At 47.5% G+C, this 19,949-nt stretch overlaps 1 long non-coding RNA gene across 1 annotated transcript; it reads left to right on the top strand.

The window, feature by feature from the left end:
• The first annotated feature begins 284 nt into the window (after positions 1–284).
• Positions 285–18,882, top strand: LOC122933052. Its single transcript, XR_006388374.1, has 3 exons — positions 285–479; positions 560–706; positions 18,415–18,882. It is a non-coding gene; the product is annotated as an uncharacterized LOC122933052 (long non-coding RNA).
• Positions 18,883–19,949: the final 1,067 nt, after the last annotated feature.

A 19,949-nucleotide genomic window follows, 5' to 3' on the forward strand; every position in this document is an offset into this window, starting at 1 on the left:
ATCATGGCGGTCTGGTCTGAAAGGAGAAGATGAGGACAGAGAACATCTACATCAGAGGAGACATCACTGGATGTAAGAGGTATGTGGCGCTGTATTACTCCATATGTCCTGTACTGCTGTATGTAATGTTAGGAGGGAAGAGGTTAGGTTTATAATTTGGCATCGGGATGGCGGGAGGTGGTTGGTTTCTGTTATAATTTTTGCCTCGGGCAGCATAAAGGCTAGGTGCACCCTTGTATCTGCCTGAGACATACCTGCATGCAGAGCTTTGCAGCAATCTGACATCTGAGGACTTTTTTTTCCCGGCAATGAGTGTTTATAGCCATCGATGTATCTTCTATTCATCCGCATGGTAACCATCCCCTGTAGGACCATAAATGGTGATCATTTTGGCTGCCTCCTCACATTCCCAGACCCAGAATTAACAAGAAAACACCTGAGCCCTGTTCCTAGACGTGTATTTGAGGTCCAGTGGCTTGGTAAGTACATGTTTAGGATGAGGCATGATGTCCACAGAAGTATTTGTAGAATGTGTTTGACATGGAGTGGAAATTTACAGGATCTGATGTCAGTCCGTGGCCGACGTGCAGAATAAATATCCATCTTTGTCCGCCCGGCAAAGACGGAACACTGGACATCTTCATTGGCGTCACTGTAAGGACATGGAGATTATGAAGTGAGCAGAAGCCAGAGGGACAACATGATGGTTTGTATAGACCGTAGACGTAACAGAAATGAAAGCATGTAATGCAAACCAAGAGCCTGCTTGGTCAGCTGCGTTTGAACTACAAGTGCAAGCATGCAGACTGCGGGGAAGGAGCGCTGTAGACATGCTGTGCCTTGTAGTTCTAGTACACCTGGAAGCTATCTCCACTTCTGCTGAGATGTACAGCTATGTTTTGCTAGGCATTAGCAGCAGCCGAGTTTTAAGTTGCTTGCAGCAAATCCGCTTTCTCCCCGTCGCCCCCTCCTTTTCTTATCAGGAGAGTGGAAATTTCCACTGTCTGTAAGTATCAGGCATAGGAGGCTGTGGAGCGATACAATGGGCGCGTTTACAGCAGACGAGCCTTGTGCCTTCGTATTGTTAGATTCATGTGCGGTAAACCACACTAAGGGTCCATTCACACGTCCGCAAAATGGGTGCTGTCCGCATCCGCACTTCCGTACCACGGCCCTGCAAAAAAATAGAACATGTTCTATTCCTGTCCTCAGACAAGGACAAGAAAAGTCATTTTTATGATAGTGCGCAAAATGCGGAACGCACATGGCCGGTGTCTGTGTTTTGCGGATCCGCAATTAAGGACTGCAAAACAGTTGCGGATGTGTGAATGGACCGTAAGCAACGCAGCAGTTTACTGTCCCTGCAATGTCAATACTTCTTATAGAGTGCTGCGCCATTGTTACGCTCTGTGGTGCACCGTTAAAGACGTACCATGTGCAAACAAATGTACAACTGTGCCGCTCGAGCACAGGGAAACTCGTTGTACCTCATGTCTCGGTTCAGTCGCTTGCCCTGTACTAATCCTCACTTACACGGTGCAGTCGTGACGTGGTTGCAAACCGCGGTTGGGAAAATCCGTTTCTTGGACAGCCCTGGCACTTGCAAAGTTGTGATGACTGCACCTGATTGACATGTCCTGCTGCTTGCGGCTGCTGACCGTATGGGGTATACAGTTGGGTAGCGGCAGGTGATATATGTCTAACATATTTTATCATGTGTGTCACTATTTGAAGTTAATCTGAATGCTAAAGAACCGCACAAAATTCACAACGGTTCCAACAACGATCACAGACAAAAAACGCACAGCAAAAGCGTGATTATTCGTGCAGTAACCGCATCATGACTACGCTGTGCGGTCGTACCTTTATACTCCAGAGCCACATACACAGTTCTTTTGGTAGAGTCACTGTGTACATACATTACTTATCCTGTACTGATTCTGAGTTATATCCTGTATTATTCTCCAGAGCTGCACTCACTATTCTGCTGGTGGAGTCACTGTATACATACATTACATTACTTATACTGTTCTAATCCTGAGTTATATCCTGTATTATTCTCCAGAGCTGCACTCACTATTCTGCTGGTGGAGTCACTGTGTACATACATTACATTACTTATCCTGTACTGATCCTGAGTTACATCCTGTATTATACTCCAGAGCTGCACTCACTATTCTGCTGGTGGAGTCACTGTGTACATACATTACATTACATATCCTGTACTGATTCTGAGTTATATCCTGTAATATACTCCAGAGCGGCACTCACTATTCTGCTGGTGGAATCACTGTGTACATACATTACATTACTTATCCTGTACTGATCCTGAGTTACATCCTGTATTATACTCCAGAGCTGCACTCACTATTCTACTGGTGGAGTCACTGTGTACATACATTACATGACTTATTCTGTACCGATCCTGAGTTACATCCTGTATTATACTCCAGAGCTGCACTCACTATTCTGCTGGTGCAGTCACTGTGTACATACATTACATTACTTATCCTGTACTGATCCTGAGTTACATCCTGTATTATACTCCAGAGCTGCACTCACTATTCTGCTGGTGCAGTCACTGTGTACATACATTACATTACTTATCCTGTACTGATCCTGAGTTACATCCTGTATTATACTCTAGAGCTGCACTCACTATTCTGCTGGTGGAGTCACTGTGTACATACATTACTTATCCTGTACTGATCCTGAGTTACATCCTGTATTATACTCTAGAGCTGCACTCACTATTCTGCTGGTGCAGTCACTGTGTACATACTGTGGGGATTCGCTTTGGTAGGCAGGGTAAGCGGACGCAGTACAGAGGCAAAAAACAAGGTTTAAATCAAAGTTCAGTGTTTATTCACACATAGCCAGAAAACAAGCCAAAAGAAAGTGTTCAGTCTTGGTGCCTGTTCACACCACACAAAGTTCACAGTGCAAAAAGACGTCACCTGGTCAGCAGATGATTTTCACCCAGAGTCCGCAGCAGTCTTTAGTGGCCTGTTTCCCCAGCCTATGGCTCACACAAACAGATCCCTCAGTGTCTCAAACCACAGACTCCTCAGCTCCTCTGTCATGGAGGATAATTTACCACCTGAGCATGCTGGCTGGGTTTTTTATATTCCAGCCAAAACCCGGCCTGGAACCGTGGGGAACAGCCACCCACCCTGCTCTTTGGCTGCTCCCAATAAGAACCGGCCCGGATTGGCTTTACAGCCATTCTAACAGTTGAAGTGTCAGATTGCACTACAGACCTGACACTTCAGGAAAAAACCCGGTTCTTACCTCACCGAGGCCAGGAACCTCGGTGACACGTATCTTCCGTCAAAGACGGCTCCTTGTTCCTTCTTACATACCTCCCCCCTTTGTTCAACCCTGAGGGGGTGAACACTTGCCAGACAGTGTACGCGGGATAGGGCATCCGCGTTTCCCTGTAACCTGCCTGCCCTGTGTTCCACGGAAAACTTAAAATTTTGCAAAGATAAGAACCACCTGGTGACCCGAGCATTCCTCTCTTTGGCCTGGCTCATCCATTTCAAAGGGGAGTGGTCGGTCACCAGACGGAACCTTCTTCCCAAAAGGTAGTAGCGGAGAGACTCGAGTGCCCACTTGATGGCCAGGCACTCTCTCTCCACTATACTGTACCTAGTCTCGGCTGGGGTGAGCTTCCGGCTGAGGAAAACAACGGGATGCTCCTCCCCGTCAATATCTTGAGATAGTACAGCACCGAGACCTACCTCTGAGGCATCGGTCTGCACTATAAACTCCCTTTTGAAGTCGGGCATCACCAAAACCGGGGACCCACACAGAGCCGACTTCAAAGCGGAGAAAGCCTTTTCCGCCTGCTCATTCCAGTGGACCGTCACTGACTTGAGTCCCTTCAAAAGGCCTGTCAATGGTGCGGCGACTGTAGCAAAATTGGGGACAAACCTCATATAGTACCCCACCATACCCAGGAACGACTTTACTTGCCGAGTAGAGACAGGTCGGGGCCAATTCCTAATTGCCTCAATTTTGTTCACCTGAGGTTTGATCACTCCGCGCCCAATGACATACCCCAGGTACTTGGTCTCTTCTAACCCTATCGAGCACTTTTTTGGGTTAGCAGTTAAGCCAGCCTTCCTAAGGGAGTCCACTACAGCCTGGACTTTAGGCAAGTGACTTTCCCAGTCGGTGCTATGGACAACGATATCGTCCAGGTACGCTGAAGCGTATCGACGATGTGGACGGAGTACAATATCCATTAACCTTTGAAACGTGGCGGGAGCGCCATGTAGACCAAAGGGTAATACCTTGTACTGATACAGCCCCTCTGGCGTGACGAAAGCCGTTTTTTCTTTGGCAGCCTCAGTCAAGGGTACCTGCCAGTACCCTTTGGTGAGGTCCAACACAGAAAAATACCGGGCTTGGCCCAACTTTTCAATAAGCTCATCCACTCGGGGCATGGGATACGCGTCAAACTTGGACACCTCATTAAGTTTGCGGAAGTCATTACAAAACCGCAATGTCCCGTCTGGCTTGGGTATTAATACTATCGGACTGGCCCACTCACTTTTTGACTCCTCGATGACACCCAGCTGGAGCATTAGCTGCACTTCCTCCGTGATGGCTTGTCGCCTAGCCTCGGGTACCCGGTACGGTTTTAACCGGACTTTCGCCTGAGGCTCAGTGACAATGTCATGCCGGATTACGGACGTGCGTCCAGGGAGGTCTGAGAACACATCCGTATTCCGACTAATGAACTCCCTGGCTTCCTGAGCCTGTTTAGAGGAGAGGCTGTCAGCAATTTTCACTGTGACAGCCGCTTCCCCTGCTTCAGACTGAGGGGCCAAAATCGCTTCCCCTAGGAACCCTGGTCGTGGGCTGTCTTCCGTACAGGTTTCCCTTTCCTTCCACGGCTTGAGCAGATTCACATGGTACACCTGCTCCGGCTTTCGCCTCCCTGGCTGGTGTACTTTGTAATCTACTGGTCCAATTTTTTCTAGTACCTCGTAGGGCCCCTGCCACCTAGCTAGGAACTTACTATCTACCGTTGGTACCAGAACCAACACCCGATCACCCGGGTTAAAGTTTCGGACCCGAGCCTGCCGATTATAGACCCTACTCTGGGCTCGCTGCGCTGCCTCCATATGCTCCCTAACCAGAGGTAACACTGTTTCCATCCGTCCCTGCATCTGGGTGACTTTCGTATCCGGCCAGAGTGCCGGGAACCCGGGGAAGTCTCTCCCAATGATCAATTCATATGGTAGCTTTGTGGCGACGGCCACCTCATGCATCCACCTGCCGGCCACCATTGACAGAGAGACCCGGGCGGTGGGATACTCCTTTAAGTCCCCATGTATGCAAACAACACCGACTTTTCGGCCAGTATACTCAGCCGGCCGCACCAGGGCAGCTCTTACCAGGGACACCAGGCTCCCTGAATCCAGCAGAGCCACCGCCAGAGTGCCCCCCACTTCCACCTGGCACAGGTGGCTATTGTCCATAGTCTCTGAAGTTCCTGTGGCACACAACATCCTGGCATATAATGAGTGGCGGAAGCCATAGTTGGTGTCCATGGGTTCCCCCCGATGGGGACAGTCCGCCCTTATGTGTCCAGGCTCCTGACAACGCCAGCAGACCACCGGGTTTAGGTCGGCAGGGGGTACATCCCGGGCGGGTCTAGCTGGCACCGGCCGCCGGGTCTGGGGTGGAGTTTTCCGGGGTTTGACTGGCCCCCTCCCAAAAGAACCCCCCTGTAGATTTCTGGTGGCCTCATAGCGCTCCACCAGGTCGACCATCTCCTGGGCATTATTCGGAGACACCTGGCCGATCCAGTGCTGGAGAGGGTACGGCAAAGCCCTCCAAAACACATCCGCCAACAGCCGATCCAACATAGCAGTGGGAGTCAACATGTCCGGCTGCAGCCATTTTTGCAAACGGTGCAGCAGATCATAATATTGTGGTCTAGCGGGTTCAGCCGGGTTAAATTCCCACAGATGCACCCTCTGGGCCCGGACCAATACATTCACCCCGAGTCTCGCCAGGATCTCACCTTTTACTGTCGGGTAGTCGGCCGCCTGATCATCGGGGAGATCAAACAATACTTGCTGGGGACCGGACGCTAGGAACGGAGCAACGACCTCAGCCCACTGGTCTCGGGGTAACTTTTCCCTCACGGCCACTTTTTCGAAGACCGCCAGATAGGTCTCGACGTCATCCGAGGGGGTCATCTTTGGAATCGCCGCGCGGACAGCTTTCCGGGCATCGTGGACATTCTGGGACGCTCCTGACACCTGCAACGCCATCACATGTTGCAATAGCAGCTGGTTCGTTTCTTGTTGCTGCTTGTTAGCCTCCCGCTGCTGCAAGTTAGCCTCCACGAGGGCCTTCACGACCGCCTCCATTTTGTCAGGGGATACGGGTCGTAACCTTGCCGGCTTAATGTAGGACATGCATTTGTGCCCGGATAAACAAAAACTTTTTCGGCCTTCAGGCCTGCCTCTCTGCGTTTGCCCGCATACGACACCAAATGTGGGGATTCGCTTTGGTAGGCAGGGTAAGCGGACGCAGTACAGAGGCAAAAAACAAGGTTTAAATCAAAGTTCAGTGTTTATTCACACATAGCCAGAAAACAAGCCAAAAGAAAGTGTTCAGTTTTGGTGCCTGTTCACACCACACAAAGTTCACAGTGCAAAAAGACGTCACCTGGTCAGCAGATGATTTTCACCCAGAGTCCGCAGCAGTCTTTAGTGGCCTGTTTCCCCAGCCTATGGCTCACACAAACAGATCCCTCAGTGTCTCAAACCACAGACTCCTCAGCTCCTCTGTCATGGAGGATAATTTACCACCTGAGCATGCTGGCTGGGTTTTTTATATTCCAGCCAAAACCCGGCCTGGAACCGTGGGGAACAGCCACCCACCCTGCTCTTTGGCTGCTCCCAATAAGAACTGGCCCGGATTGGCTTTACAGCCATTCTAACAGTTGAAGTGTCAGATTGCACTACAGACCTGACACTTCAGGAAAAAACCCGGTTCTTACCTCACCGAGGCCAGGAACCTCGGTGACACGTATCTTACGTCAAAGACGGCTCCTTGTTCCTTCTTACAATACATTACATTACTTATCCTGTATTATACTCCAGAGCTGCACTCACTATTCTGCTGAACTGTAAATGCTCCATCCTCTACCAAAATTGTGGAGCTAAAAAAGTGCAAAGTATGCCAACCAACAAAAAGTTAGACAAAAGCGTCTAATGTGTCTTAAGATGCACTGAATTTGTCATCCGGCGTTTGCCATTGTATTATATTTGGTGCGCCTTTAGACCGTCTATGTAAATATTAGGCAGGATTAGTAAATCTGCTCCATTATCTCTTACACCCCTCATCACATTCATGCACCTTTAATTAGCCTTGAAATTACTGCTTGTTTCCAGTCCAGGAGAGGAGCTCCCTATTGACTTATCTAATTATTTTGTTATATTTCTCGCTTTTGCTAATTATTGTTGACGGTTTTCTCGTCTGTTAATGGCAAAAACTCAAATCAAAGTAACATCCTCACTAATTGGCTAAGATTAGCTGAACCAGCGGACATGAGCAAGGAAGGGTTCGTACTTAAAGGGGTTTTCCAGTTATGTTAAATTATCCTCTATCCACAGGGGATCTAATGGGCTGACCATTAGACTGGTGGGAGTCCCACCGCTGGGACTCCCACTGATTACGAGAACGGGGACCCTGCACCATTCATTTCTATGGGATCTATGAAGACAGCCAAACTCCCATAACAATGAATGGAGTGGCAGCGGGCATGCCCGATCAACCACTCCATTCAATTCAGGGGACTTCACATGTTACAGAGTCCCAGTGATAGCACCCCCACATATCTAATAGGGGATAACTATCGTGTGGATAGGGGGTAGTTATACATAACCGGAATACCCCTTTAAAGGCTATGTGCACACATTTTTTTTTTCATCCAAACTCATCTAAAATTGAAAATAAAGCAACTTTGCAAATGGTTTTGATTAAAAAATTTCATATTGTGTCGTGTCCACGGCTTCTATGCAGACCTATGTGTTTCCATAGTAACAGAAAACAAACAAACCTATTGTAGTCTGATCCTGCAGCTATACTGTACCTTCTTCCATCTGTCGAATGCCACTTACTAACATGCATTTCATAGTTAAAAGTGTTTTTTAAGACTTAAAAACTGATGACTGTTTCCATGGTAACAGACTACAAACAAATTCCTCCAGTCGTACTTCTTTGATCTGGCCCTTGCTTCCAACTTAAAGGGGTTTTCCAAGACTTAAAAACTGATGACTTATCCTCTGGATAGGTGACCAGTATACCAATCAGTGACGGTCCGACACCCAGGATCCCCGCTGATCAACTGTTTGAGGAGGCACCGGCGCTCCAGTAATGCTGAAGCCTTCTCTCAGCTCACCAAGCACAGCTCCATTCATTGTATAGTGGCTATGCTTGGTATTGCAGCTCAGCCCCATTCACTATGGGGCTGAGCTGCGCCTAGGCCACGTGACTGAAGAACGTTCTGTTACTTGGTCTAGGGAGAGAAGGCCACGGCACTACTACTACGAGCGCTGGTGCCTTCTCAAACAACTGCAGAGGACCAGGGTGTCAGACCCCCAAGATCAGATACTGATGACCTATCCAGAGGATGTCATCAGTATTTAAGTCTCAGAAAACCCCTTTAAGGGCCAGATAAAAGAAGTATGACTGGAGGATCAGACTACACAGAGTTTATTTGTAGTCTGTTACCATGGAAACACACAGGTCAACATTGCAATTTTATCAAGACTATTCATCTTCTTTATCTGATGCACAGGGACAAAGGGGTGCAGTCTGGATTTACAGTGGGGGCAGTCACTGTTGTTGCTCTTAAGGCATGCAACACTAGGGCACTGTCAGTGGTACAGACAATACACTACTTATTGCCAAAAAGTATTGGCACCCCCAAAAACAGTATCAATTGAAATAATAGGATATCAAATGAAATATGGGATTTCTACTTTATGGCCCATACTTTGTTATACAACAGTGGGCTTGTCAACACTGTGTTAACCAACAGATTTGGTCGACGTCTAATCCCAAGGACTTTATCGTGGAAGTCCCCTGGTATTCACCCTTTAACCACTATACAGGGATCTGGACTTTGCTGCAGGGGAGCCACCAGGCTGCTACCTCATGGAGTAGTCTCTGTGCGGTTAACATGACCCATGAGGGTCAGAGACATTGGTGCAGGGCATTGAGGGGTCAGGAAAAATCGTGATCAGGGAGAGGCCAAGGTCAGGTCTGGTAGAGTACGTGCAATATTGTAATAGGTTTGAGTTCAGGGCAGGCCTTGTAGAATCAATACAGTAAACAGGCACAGGTGAAATCAGGCAGCGAAGAGTCAAATACCGGTAAATGGGCAGAGGTCAGTACACAAGCAGACAGCAGTACAGAACACCTTTGCTTAGCACGCTAAGAGACCTTATTGTTCAGGCACCTTCCCACAGATATAGATGCCTTAGGTATCCTAAGCCAGTGGCCAGTAAAGATAAGGATGTCTGCTAGACATTTAAGAGCCGGGCAGAAGCCAGGGTGGGATGACAGAGCCGGCCCAGCACCCGGGCCCCCATGAAGATGGAAGCAGGAGGGTGGTCCGGACCTCTGGGTGAGTTTCAAATTTACAGCGGCGACTCGCTGCTTTGCATAGGGCTACAGCATTTTGGGAGATCATCTTAACTATTAGGGGTGTGTCTGTCATCAAGTTTGTCGACTGTTTCCCATGATGATCGGCAGAACTCTGAATACTGCTCTGAATGCAGTTTTTCACAGGGACCAACACTATAAAATAATGTCTGATCTCCATATTCTTACTCACCTCACTACACTCCAATGTCTATCCTCTTGCTCTGTTCCCCTCTGACGGCCATGCCATATTGCTATGAAAACCGACACGGCCACCCTCTTCCCTCTCTATACTGGTCCTTCCTGGGGGAAATCCGTGTTTGCCGTAGCAACTGGCACTCATCGATGATCATGGCACTGACAGGCTCTTTAGTCCTGGTGTCCAAGGCATATAATGATTGTTTAACTACAAAACTATCAAAAAGCTGAAAAGAAATGGATGAACAGAGGAAAACATAAGTAGATTTTATGGCCAAACATGGTGAAAAAGACATAGATGTGGGATGAAACCAATGAAGAAAAGAAAGTTATGGGTAGGATTCAAGGAGACATTCAACAGCCAACACGCATACAGGGGATCTCTAACTAACAAATAAATTAACAGAGTCTTGATTTGTGGTAAAAGAGGGGGGAGGCCACAGCTTTATTACAAAAAACAAGAGGACCTTGTCTACCCTTGAATAGCACTTTTTTCGTCACCTCGCATGCCTGGTCACCGTGGCCCCCGTGAGCATGTCTTTGTGGAAACTTCAGGTGACTGCAACTTCTCAGTCTTCTTCTTAGACAAGGTCCTCCCTCCGCCAGCTGTGACATCTGAAAATACAGGTGTTATCAGACAACCAAGAAATAAAAACAAAACAACCATATTAAACATATCCATCACAGAATCAGGGAAAAAAACAACCGGGAGGGAGGGTGGGAAAACTCTTTGCTGGCCGAGCACACACCAAGAGGAAGAGGAGGAGGAGTTAAACCTTTATATACCCCCCCTTGAGGCGCGCTCGGTCCAGCGAGAGCCCCAGCACCACTTAACACATTCCTACCCCCTGTGCACTTCAGTCAATGGCCCCCATGCATATACAGCATGGGAGCCACATGACTGAAGAGACATTTAACAGCCAACACGCATACAGGGGCTCTCTAACTAACAAATAAATTAACAGAGTCTTGATTTGTGGTAAAAGACAGGGGATGCCACAGCTTTATTACAAAAAACAGAAGGACCTTGTCTGCCCTTGAATAGCACTTTCTTGGTCACCTCGGATGCCTGGTCACCGCCACGGTGAGCATGTCTTTGTGGAAACTTCAGGTGACTGCCACTTCTCCTTCTAAAACAAGGTCCTTCCTCCGGAGCCGGTTGTAAGCCTACACCGAGCTCCAATTCCCCCCCCCCAACAAATTGAAGAGGGCTCTGTCAATGGCATCCTGCAACCCCGACAGAAAGATATCCAGACCTATGTCACTAAGGTGTACTCCATCCCGGAGCATTAAATTATGGTTGTCACCCTCCAATTGACGATGGTGAACCAATACTCCACCTTTCGACCTAACGTGTTTAGACAGCCGCATGTTCAGCAAGCGGCGTGCCCTCTCAATGCCGCTGTTGTTCCTCACTCCGCTCCACAATACACGTGGAACTATCTCAGACCAAGTCTCTTAACTTGAGCCTCCGTCATACCCGCCGCATCTGCGACCGTAGCTGCCCCAATGCAAATTGAATAGGTACCGAATTCAGACGGGGACAAACCTGATTTGGCAATAAAGTGTTTAAATACCGTCGTGAATTGGTATTTGGTAAGAGGAGCACCGTCAGTGTGAACTAAGAAACTAGGAGCCCTGGGACGGACATCAGAAAACGAACGAACCACCCACACTGGGCAAAATACTTCATCCATACAGGAGATGGACTGCCAAACTCCTTGCCCATAAATATCTGTCTTGGAGCATCGAACCTTTATGGCATCCGGAAAAAAGCACACGTTGTCTTCCAGTAATGGAGACTCAATGGTACGTGACGGGGCAACTAATTCTCTGAGACGCATTGCACAGAAGAAACATGACAAAAGCGCAAGAAAACAGCCACGATTCGAAATTCCAAAGAACAGACGAATGGAAGGGCATCGCAAAGTCTCCGTAGCAAAGCAAAAGACACGGGTCGCTGTTTGTCAACTGGGCGAGATTCCTTCCTTCACTCTTTTACAATCAAGGAAAAAGGCAAATTATTTAGTGATGTTGTGTATACCTAATAGCCGCAATGCAAAAGAAACTGTCACGACCATGTTTATGGCCGTGACTCCTTGGGAGCCGCAAACAGTTGCCCGCGGTTTGGGTTGTTGTGTCAACCGCAGCTGGAGGCATAATGTTGTTTGCCTCAAGTGCGGTTGCCGCAGACAACAGGAGTGTGTGCGGTTGCCTTGGAGTTTTGTGCGTGTATGTATGCACTTTTGTATGTCTTTGTGCACTCTGTTTTATGTTTGATGTGCTCTGACATCTTCCCTTCACTGTGGTTGCCCGTGGCAACGTTTGGTTGTATTGTGTACATGTGGTGGCAGTGTCCCGGCCTTCGGGCTGACTCCCAGGACATGGTTGCCACCCATGTCGTTGCCTGCGGCAACAGCCACAGTGTGTTCTTGGTTTGGACACTTCCCCTTTAAGTTGTGTTTTCCCTTCTTTGGTATTGGAAGGGTTAACTCCCTTTCTGTGTGTGTGAGTCACGGGGTGTGTCTGACTGTTGGGTGTGGCTTCTTGGCCCTATAAAGCATCAGTTGAAGGCAGTAGTTGGAGAGGGTGCTTCAGCCATGCTTGATGGAGACATCCTCCTGGTTATTTACCAACTGCCAGTGGGGGCCATCCTTCTGGTCATAAAATAATGTCGTTTGGTGTTTTGAAGATGTGATTGTCTTTATGCTTCTTTATTGCAGCTTATGGATCTGGGTTCCTGTGCGTGGATGTGTGGTTGCTGGGTTCATCTCAGGATGTGTGGACATCAGCTTGCCAGCACAGGGATCCAGTCAGCAAGGCTGTGGCAGGTAGGTGGAACTAGTTCGGTTCACCTGCCATATCCGTAAGACTGTTAGTGTTCCCCCTTCCCTGCAGCTTGGCCAGTGAGACCCCTGTTCCTCCGTGTCCAGAAGGAACAGGCCGTCTTACCCTGACTCCTAATCGGAGGGTGAGTTAGGGTTCCGAGGTTCCTGAGCATGGGTCCTCCTACCTTAAAGGTCGGCCCATGCAGCTAGGAGTTAGGGTCAGGTTAGGGACGCTTTAGGAGGTGACCAGCTCCCTAATCCTGTCGTCCTGGTCGAGCAGCGACCATCTTCCGGCATCGCACGGCTGAGGGTTTTCCCCATCCTCAGCCGTGACAGAAACCCCCGCTAGCCGTTTTTGTACTTTGCCCGACGAACGGCCCGTATCCCGAAGTTATAAATATAATAGTGTGACCTTATGGCAATATTCAGCAGTAAGACACGCGTCCGCTTCCGCAAAGGATAACCATTCTACCCAGCCTTACCATGACTGGACCAAGTCCAAGGAGCCACTGCATGCTGAATCAGAGGCATAAACCATCAGCGGGAGGTCCCACAGAAAAGGAGGGCATGGGAAGCCCACCAGGTCCGCAGTTGGATGCAGCAGCCTGAAACGATGAGACTGCAAACGAGAAAGAGCGTCGGCCATCACATTACACTTACCCGGCACGTTACACTCTTTGAAAATTACGTTCTGCATTAAACATGTTAGAACAAGATGACGCAATAGCGCTAATACCGGCAGAGAATGAGAGGTTAACTTATTAATCGCTATAACTGCTCCCTTATTGTCTAACCAAAACTGAATATGCTTGTTCCTCATCTGAGGACCCCACAATTCCATTGCCACCACTATCGGGAAACCACCAAGAGGAGATACCCGTAAATTGTGAAATGGGGGCTTATCAAAAGGACCAGCCATATGACCCAGGGCCACCTCCTTATCTACCTTCGCTTGTGCCTCTCCAGGGTGCTCCAAAACTACCTTCAGATTACCTGTAAACACAACGGAGTGATGAGGTAGATGAGGAATCCACAAACCAGCCTCAAAACCTTCAAGAAGCCTGACGGCCTGCTGTCGCCTGGGATACCGATCGAGCCACTGGCGCATCCCTTGCACGCTCATCGGGGTCCTCCGCTCTGGCAGGAAGCGCTCTGGCCACGAAAGTGGCTTTTTTTAAGCACCTGAGGGCCGAATGGGACCCGCGGCAGAGAGAGCACCCATGCCGAAATTTGCATGATGCAAAGAAGTGACAGTAACTTTTGTTGAAGAGCCAACAAGCTCCAGGCCGGCGACCTCCTGCCATGGCTTCATATGAGCCCGCTGCGTGAGGTGTCTGAAAGGACGAAGAAGAAGGTCTGGATGACATCATTAATTGAATTCAGACATCCGTGGCCTTAGAAGCCCAACCAACCTCAGGTCTCAATGCCAAATGACGTCTGAACTCCTCATCATAACACCACCACGCCATACCACCATGCAACTTGTGGGCCAAATAGATTGAGTCAATATAAGTGAACAGCACCCAAGCCTTGTCCGGGTGACTGACTATATATGCCAGCCAGTATAGAAAAAGCCTGCAACAAGTTGCCAAAAGTCTTGGCGACCTTGGGCTTCCTATCATCCGGTTTCTCTATCCGCTTTTCTTTATCGACAGTCAATTGATCAACTGCCAACAAGGACCAAATATCCACGTAATCACAGCTATTTTTTCCTTAACATCCTGAGTGACCTGACCACCTAACGGGGCCACTCCACAAAAATAGGCGCCCCGAAACAAAAGCCCGGATGCATCTAACCCACTTGCAGGCAGTGGAGGGGCCACCGTATTTTCCAGCCTGGCAACCAATGTTTTCAATGCGTCAAGCATATCGCCAGAATTAGTAATACTGCCACCTACCCACACCTGTGAACAGTCAGACTCACCACTTGGCGGTATGGCAGCTGTGGCTGAAAAGGGAACTGGAGGAGAAGGCAGCACAGGAGCTTTAAAGCCACCACCACAGGCGCGGGCCTAGCCACTTGTGAAGGGCTGTGAAAACGCCTCCTGCGACTTCATCTCCGTCTGCGACGATCACTCCTGGATGAACGGCCACGATATTCCGCACTGGAAGGAGAGGAAACCGACCGATCTCTGTATCTCCTAAAGTCATGGGAACTGCTGTGTCCGCGACCAGTACGAGACCGCCCACTGTGGTCTGACCTCCGGCTGCGAGACCTACGCACGCAGCTCCAACTGCGGGCTACGCTGCGTACTGATTTCGAAGAGGATGATTAGCGACGCGCGCCCCGACGACTTCGGCCACTGACTCTGCTATCCCCACGAACCAACCCGCGGCCGTCAATAGGAAAAGACGACAACCTATCTTGTACTGCTTTAAACTAAAAAAATTCATCACTGCTGGCATTACAGGTCGGGAGCTCTCTCTGGTGGCCAACAGAAGAAATTACAGACCCAGTCTCAGCGTAAGCAGGAGCCGGTAAGGCACCCTGCGGGACCGTAGCAGGAAGGGGGGCAGAGGGGGGTGGCGGCACTAGCAGCTAGAGGGGGGACTGACCTTCGGCCAAACCATCTGGCTAGCCTGCCTATCGGCATTTTAGAGGGCTGCGCAGCCAGAGGAGGAACCTTGGGCTGCACAACCGCCGATGTGGCTGAGGCTGAAACAGCCATGCTGACAGCAGGGGGACTTGACACAGGGCAGCAACGGGAGTCAGGCGCATCGCACACAGGTGCCCTGGACTTGGCACGACCAGGCCTGACAGGCAGTGGCGACTCTAGGAACAATATATATGGGGGGGGCACAAAGATACCACAGTCAAAAATGGGGGGGCAAAAACAAAATAAGTATATATCAATAAGATTACAAAATACGAGAGAATTGCGGTATGCAGAGATACATTTATAATAAAGCAATTTACTTACAAAAGAAGCTATTCAGTCGTCTGCTGTGCCGTCCTCTGCTTGCTTCTGCGGATTCTTTCCCCTCCTTGCTGTCTCTCGTCAGTGCACAGGCGCACTGTTATGGTGGATCTGTGGGAGACACACTGTTATGGTGGATCTGTGGGAGACACATTATGCCTCTCATTAGCCCTCATTATACCTCTCATATCAGCCCCCATATCAGCCCCCATATCAGCCCTTATGCCTCATTAGCCCCCATTATTCCTCTTATTACCCCCATTATGCCTCTTATCACCCCCATATCAGCCCTTATGCCTCATTAGCCCCCATTATAAGCCCAGCTGCCTCATTAGCCCCAATATAAGCCCTTATGCCTCATTAGCCCCCATTATTCCTCTTATTAGCCCCATTATGCCTCATTAGCCCCCATTATGCCTCATTAGCCCCCATTATAAGCCATTATGCCTTATTAGCTTACATTATGCCTCTTATTAGCCCCCATTATGCATAATTAGCTCCCATATGCCTAATTAGCACCCATTATGCCTCTTATTAGCCCCATATGCCTCAACAGCCCCCCTATGCCTCCAATTAGCCCCCATAGCCCCCATATGCCTCCAATTAGCCCCATATGCCTCCTATTAGCCCCCATATGCCTCCTATTAGCCCCATATGCCTCCAAATGCCCCCATATGCCTCCAATTAGCCCCCATATGCCTCCTATTAGCCCCATATGCCTCCAAATACCCCCATATGCCTCCAATTAGCCCCCATATGCCTACAATTAGCCCCATATGCCTCCTATTAGCCCCATATGCCTCCAATTAGCCCCCATATGCCTCCTATTAGCCCCCATAGCCCCCATATGCCTCCAATTAGCCCCCATATGCCTCCAATTAGCCCCATATGCCTTCAATTAGCCCCCATAATGCCCCCAGCAGCCACATTTAAAAAAAAAAAAAAAACACTTACCTCTCCTGCTCCTGGACGGACGCCGCCTGCAATTTTCTCCCTCCTCAGTCGACTTGTCATGTACTATATGATCTCTGATTTTCGTTTTTACACAAAACATGTTATAACCCCAGTGTTGCTTCTCCTTTTAATGGGTGTTTTTCTTCTATTATTATTATTTATCATATTTGAGGCACGGCCATGGCTGGAAATTGATTTTTATTGCACATCACACAAGATAAGATCTTGTTGTCATTCAGTTCCTCTGCATGTAATTAATCTGTTTATCTGTGAAATGTTTCAGTGAATTTTGCGCTGTTTCCGCCTGAAGACACAGAACTGATGCCAAGAGGAGAAGGATTAATGTAATAAATATAGAAATTAGGATTATGTATGTTGTTAGGAATGCCTTAAAAAGAGTATTTGGGACATAATCTATATTCTGTGTTATGATGTGGACATGATGCAATCCAGCATCTGTTGGATTTTAGGTACAGGGACAAAGGCAAGATTTTGAAAGAGGGATTACCAAACATGAACTTTTTAACCCCGTCATGCCTGGCACTGTACCTTTATGTATGATTTACAATGTGGGTAGGAATTCTGTAAATTATTCTGTAATGGTTTTCCCGGCACCCATAGGCATTTTCCACTAATTGTTCAATCCTACCCTAAAAAAAATGCGACGTTTCGACCGTAAAGGTCTTTCTCAAGCACTGCTTGAGAAAGACCTTTACGGTCGAAACGTCTCATTATTTTTTTTTGCTGGTGAAATAAATTCCACTGAATTGAAGACAGGAGAGTGCTGCGGTTTCTTCTATATGACGCATCCAAGGGGGAACTTCTGACTGGCTCCCAACACGGCTGGCACCACCACAAGATAAGACTTTAATTTTTCGCTGTGCTGCTATACGCATTTTTTCCTAAGACAGGGGAGCAGATCACTGCAGTCAGCGACTGGCTGCAGCGGCGTCAAAACATAAGTTTACTTCCTGGTAGAGAAGTGGAGAGCCTAAGGTCAGGGAGAAAACAAGTGAGGAACCAGCTCGGGGAAGCAGGTACGTATGCTTTTCTTCATAGGTCTGCTCCAGACCTTTAGGTTCTGTTTTACCCAATTTGATTCTTATGGAGTCCAATAAATAATGCTGCAAAAATACCGGTCAATTCTCAATAGGGGAATTTATGCCTACCGCACAATAGACAATACAGTACCAAGAATTAATAGTGATGAATAGCATGTGCTTAAACTATAATAAAAATAGATATATTAAAATAATATTTCCACATATTACGTATATAATAATAATAAACCTAAGTAATGGTATAGCATCAGGTGAAGTATTGTTACCGCTCATCACCCCCAACAATGATCAGGAGTGTCGAGGATGTCATAGACTGACACCATTTATAAAGTATAATCCTAAATATAAAAATTTAGAGATATCCAAAATACACCCCCCCACCCCACCATATCCATGTGACAAATTTACTATCACCAAATCATCAAGGCCATATACAGAATGTGGACAGAGTTGAAATACGATGTGTCTCACCTATAAATACCCAAGGATACCAAATCTTCAGAAGCCATATATAGAATGATGACATGTGCCTCCCCTATAAATGGCCAAGCTTACCAAAGCATATCAAATAATCAGAGCTCATATACAAAATAACGACGAGTTAAAATAGCACATATTTGGTTACGTGTGACTTGGAGTCCCTGTATACATCTAAGGAATCTGAGGCTCCTGGTATTTTCTGAAGATGACAAATCTAGAGATCTTATTGCCTTTATTGTATCACTTTTTCATATTTCATTGACATATACCGTACTTTTTTTTTTTTTTGTATTTAAGGTCAGGTTTTTGCTGCAGTTCTAGAGAACCGCTATGGGGACAACTTGTGTGCCCTCATGTGCAAATTTTGATCCTGCAGCTGTGGAAGGGAGAAGATGCCCCAGGCTAAGAAGAAATGAGATCTCGAAATTTGACCGATATTCTAAGAAAAAGCCATTATATCCCCCGACTTGAGCGTAATGTTTTTGGGAATCAGGGCCCTGAACTAGGGCTCATTTACTTATGGAAATTGCATGGCGTACAATTACATGACTAGATACTTTACTGTTTGAAATTCTACCTAGTCCATCATATTGCATGTAGGTAGTTGTAATATATTTTGCAACATGCCTCTGTGGAATAATTTACATTGGCATGACCAGGAGAAAGCTTGGAGGGGTTGTCCCCCAAAAAGTATTCTACATTTTTCAAACCAGCTCCTGGATATTAATTGTTTTGTGATTTCTTATAATTAAAAATGTAATACAGCCACTGAGTTATTTAATAAAATCTATCTGCTGTTGTTATTTTCCTTATTTCTCTGTCCACCTCAGTAACATCACTGAGGTGGTCACACGTGCTTAGTTCCATCTATGAACTGCAACAGTGACAGTTACAGGGAGAGAGCTGCAGCAGAAAAGGCACGCCCTCTGAGATAGAACACACCCCGTCAGCTGTGATAGGGAGAGAGCTAAAGCAGAAAGGACACGCCTCTGAGCTGCCAGCTTAAAATAAGACAAGGGATGTAACCGGAGAATAGACTGGGGGATCTCCGGATCCATGTGAGGTGCAGGGCTGATTCTAGCTTTGTTAAAACAGATTGTCATGTTGTCACGGAAGGTGTACAGAAAACTAGAAGACACAAAAATGAAGATCCGACTGACTGGATCCAAAACTAAGGAACCAAAGGGATAGCCCTGCAACAGACCTGGCTCTCTCCCTAACTCAGCCTATGCAAAAATCTCAATGGTAGACGATCGCATATCCTCGTTTCTCGACTGTATGACACCTGAACACCCTATAATAGTGAGGGGACACGACCACCGGCTCCCTACACTTGATACGGAGGGAGTCAGGGTCACCTGGGATCTAGCAAACAGGAAAACACAAATGAATAAACAAAACTTATCTGTAGAAGACTCAGTAGTAGCATCCAGCATGCACACACTCCAGGAAGTTGTATAAACCGCAAAGTGATGCAGTATGGGAAGGTATTTAAAGGGATGCATTCAGTGCAACTACATGACAGCTGAGAGAGGCTAACGAGATGAGAAAACGAAAGCAAAACAAAAGGAACCTCAAGGAGGAGGTTCTGAAGAACGTCTGTCAGAGCTTCTCAGATGTCTGGTGGTGACACATGTACTATATGATGTCTGATTTTCATTTTCTTACAATAATCATGGGATGACCCCTTTACATTGAGAATGCTAGATCATGTAAATAAAATTAAAAAAGCAGCTAAAGCAACTGTTAAGAACATGTGCAGTGTCTGACTACGTGATTGTTGGCACCGCAAACTTGTTTTATTGTGTTTTATTGTCATATATAATGCCTGT

The sequence above is a fragment of the Bufo gargarizans genome, chromosome 3 (genome assembly GCF_014858855.1).
Source record: "Bufo gargarizans isolate SCDJY-AF-19 chromosome 3, ASM1485885v1, whole genome shotgun sequence".
NCBI classification, from domain to species: Eukaryota; Metazoa; Chordata; class Amphibia; order Anura; family Bufonidae; genus Bufo; species Bufo gargarizans.